At 34.0% G+C, this 4,172-nt stretch overlaps 1 non-coding gene across 1 annotated transcript; it reads right to left on the bottom strand.

Moving 5' to 3' along the window:
- Positions 1 to 3,585: 3,585 nt before the first annotated feature.
- On the bottom strand, positions 3,586 to 3,692 carry LOC114235739 (U6 spliceosomal RNA). The gene has a single exon (XR_003621845.1). It is a non-coding gene; the product is annotated as a U6 spliceosomal RNA (small nuclear RNA).
- Between the last annotated feature and the right edge of the window lie 480 nt (positions 3,693 to 4,172).

Below are 4,172 nucleotides of genomic sequence, written 5' to 3' on the forward strand. Positions count from 1 at the left end.
AGATTGTTTCCTGAGAGATGACACTGACTGGGTTGATGATGGAGATGGGGAGAATGGGGTGATTGTAATTTAAATATTTATTATTTGTGTAATTAGAGTATCTCCATAAAGTTGTTCTCAGATCCTATTAGGAGGTAATTCCATGAAGGCAAGGATGGGGTTCTTTTAGTTCACATTTGTAGCCTCAGTGCCAAAACAGTCCTTAGCACATTGTAAACACTCAATATTTGGTGAATGGATGGACACATAAATGAATGAACAATTAGATGAATGAATAGTGGAGGACAGGGCAGGAAGAAATAGGAAGGACTGGGAAGGCATTTCTGCTGGCTCTTGGAGTGAATGTCAGAACGGATATGTTTACATTTGGGGCATGGTACGGGAAATAAAGCATTAAAAAGCCTTGAGATACTGAATCAAAATTCTGTCCACTTCACAGGTTTTCTTGGAGACGGTCCTTGCTCATCTCTGCAGGACTCTGCAGAAAAGTCAAAATCTTGTGTTTACTCATCTCATAGGCCTTGGAGTCAGCTGGACCTGGCTTTACATGTCATAGCTCTGGGGCAAGTTACCTAATCTTCATACCCAGACCCATTATTTTTGAAACTGGAAACTGATGATTATCTGACAACATGTCTGTGAGGGTTAAAAATGAAGTGGCCAGAATCATTTCATATAGATGCTCAATGAAGGCGTTCTCTTTCTTTACAGCACTCGTTGTTCTTCCTGCCCTTCCCCACTGGCTGCTCACTCATCATCAGCTAATTTTATTTCCAATTCAGTCCATATTTTCTTTGTTAATGGAAAAAGTAAACTATTTAAATAAATGATGACAATTATAGCACATTTGAATTTTAAAGAGAATCCTGGCAAATAAATTCTGGATAAAATGGATAATTTCAAAGACTAAAGCCAGTCAGAACAAATAACACAAGACAAATTATATGAGCAATTATTTGCAATAAAGAACTGAAAGTCTCAAGTTGTTCTTTCAGAGTGCACTTGAGTTCTTATTAGTCATAACTTTATATTTATACAATCAACATAAACGAGGGTTTCAAAAGATTTTATTAGCATTAATCCATCTTCACAATTGGTGCTATTTTATCCCATTTTCAGACATAGAAGGTATTTAAAGTTACAAAAGAAATAAAGCATTCTTTTGGCTTCCAAGTTTGATAGATCTTTTTTTTTCAGGGAAATCTCTGGGGTTTATTTAAAACAATTCTTTGAGTGAAATTAAATGTTAATTACCAAATTATTATTTCATGTTTTAGCCACATAGATGAATGCACTTTTGCACACAGATTTATAAACTTTTTAAAAAACAATAGCTCGACTGTTATACAGCACAGTAGTTGTCTTTCATAAGTATGAACCAATATAAAATGAACAATCTTTATTCATCAGTACATTCTTACATTTATCTTAATTGACTAAAAGTATCCCTTGATTCTTCTGCATATTGATCAAAATATTGTGACAATGACATAGGGAAGGAAATTATCCTATTTAAAATACTGGTAAAAACAAAGTTACTCTGAACCAAGCTTTATTAGATATGTCAAATAATCATCCATTTTTTAAAAACTATATTTTCCTTTAAAATGCCAAGAAGATATAATTAATTCACTACATGTTCTGCTTAAACTAGTAATAACTATAATAAATATTTGAAGGTAAAATTATAATCTAGATCTCTTTATAAAATTATCTCTGTGTTTATTACATTTATGAGTGAAAACAATCTAGTTTAAGTGAAAGGTAAATAAAACGCAAGTTGTAAAATATGTAAAGGGCAATGCTTCACTTGAGATTTTAGATTTCTTTTTCTGTCAAGACTCAGACCTGAGACTGAAATACCTTTTTATTCAGGGAGCAGTAGGAGTCATAAAGTGCTTTTGTCTAAGCACTGGTACATCAGGGCTTTTCTGCAGGATTGGAGGGGCAGTGTCCCCCAGAGACAGCCTGTCCAGTGGCCATCACCACAGTTCACTGTGTGTTTCCGGAGAGTATCTGGGACGTAAAGTGTTTAGTCACTATACCTACTCTATTCTTTTTCTCTTCAAATAAGGTCAGTTGTGAGTGAAAAGCTATTTCTTGGCATTTCTTAAATTTAACTCATTGTGTGCCTTTGAAAATGACAAAGCCTATTCTTCTTATAGGTAAAACTTCTCTAAGAAAGTACTTTCTCTCCAGCTGTGAAACTGATTGATGATTTTAAAACCCCTGAGGAACTTCTGCTGGCAGCTAAGGGTGCATTTTCAAAGAAGAAATAGATGTGGCATGTGTTCTTATGTAAAGAAATATTCTTGATTTCTACTTGAAGAAGCAGCATCACTGCACATGAGGTACTGAAAATCAGTGCAATTAATCAACATTTAAAAATTGATTTTACTAATGCTTAAATATTTTAAGAATTAAATTAAATTAACAAAAATATTGGTATATTTTTAGACTACTATAACACTGCAGAGATGGCCCAGCTATGAATGACCAAAATGCTGTATTTTTTAGGAGGTTGTTCAGAGCCAGAAAAGTCATCAAGAAGCTATTTAGTAGGGATTAAATACATGGGAATATCTCTATGGATACTTTGAAATATCTGTGTTATTGGAAGAAAGGAGAAGGAATACAAAGGAGAAGAAAGAAAGGAGTAAAAAAAATAATCAGATTTCTTACTTCCGATTTTAAGGAAGTATTGCTGTCACCTGAGCCGTCCGTCTGTAATTGTGGCATTCTTCAATAATCCGAGGTAGGTGAGAGCTTTAGGGATTTCTCACACAAATTTTAAACTAGGTTGTATATTATAATAAAAGCAATTTTCAGACAAATTTTGCCATAATTAAATACTTATTAGCAGGCAAGCGTAAAAATACTAAACAACCTATTCTTTCCGACTTGCTTAAGTTCCACTTTATCCTTAAGGAACTGTGATAAGTACTTTGCACGGAACTTTTATTGGAGGCAGATGCTCCAATGTTCTAACAAGATCAGATAATCATTTAATCGGACGGGGAACAGAATTCTCATGCCTAAATGAACTAACAATAACAACTATAATAAATATTTCAAGATAACATTATAATGGAGATTTTTTAAATGAACTGATCTCCATGCTTATTAAGTTGGTGAATAAAAACAACCTAGTTGAAATGAAAGGTAAATAAAACACAATTGTAAGCTAAGTAAAAGGCAGAGCAGAAGAGAGTCCTTGGAGACGAGATCTCCTTTCTAAAGAATCTTTGAACACTGTTCAGGCAACAGGGCAGATTATTTAGCAATCTAATTTAGGATTACAAGATTAGGACATCAGAGGTAACAAGAATTTTAAAGATATCAATTTCGTGACCACAAACTTCCATATATACCATTTCCTAAAATCATTGATTCTTCTTTTCTCACCTGCCCTTCACTCATCCATAATTTTACATGGTGCATTGCCCTGAGGACATCAAATCTGGATATTTAACAAAGAGACAATTATAAAATAGTGTTTCAGGGAAGTGTCCTTTAAATATAAATTAATGCAACTGGCTTGTAACTTTTTTTATTTAAAAAAAAATTTTATTGAAGTAGAGTTGAAAAAATATGGACCGCTTCACGAATTTGTGTGTCATCCCTGGGCAGGGTCTATGCTAATCTTCTCTGTATCTTTCCAATTTCAGCATATGTGTTACCGAAGTGGGCACTATAACTTTCTCCCTTAAAAATTTTTTTTGTAATATAGCTTTCTGGTTTTGGTATCAGTGCAATGCTTTCTCATTAGGTGAGTTGGCACATGTCCCCCTTTCCTCTACTTTCTGAAAGATTTTGTATAAGAATGGTATTATTCCTTATGAAACGTTTCATAGAATTTACTATTGAAGCCACCTGGGATGGAATCTCCTTGTGAAAGTCTTTTTACTTATAAATTCAATTTTTGTAAGCAGACATTGGGCTATTCAGATTTTCCATTTTTTCTTTGAAAGCTTGTTTTTCAGACTTACGGTGCATTTATAGTGCTTTTCTCTGGATTTCAGCCATTTACTAATACATGCCCCTTCAAGGGTCTCTTTTGAATTCCTATGGTGTTCTCCAAGGAGTCTCTATTTTGACTGATTGGAATGCACGCGTGTCCAGCTCTGTGTGAGCTCTGTGAAATATGCAGTTTACACCGTCTTGGTTATTCT

Source organism: Balaenoptera acutorostrata, chromosome 13 (genome assembly GCF_949987535.1).
Source record: "Balaenoptera acutorostrata chromosome 13, mBalAcu1.1, whole genome shotgun sequence".
Lineage (NCBI taxonomy): Eukaryota > Metazoa > Chordata > Mammalia > Artiodactyla > Balaenopteridae > Balaenoptera > Balaenoptera acutorostrata.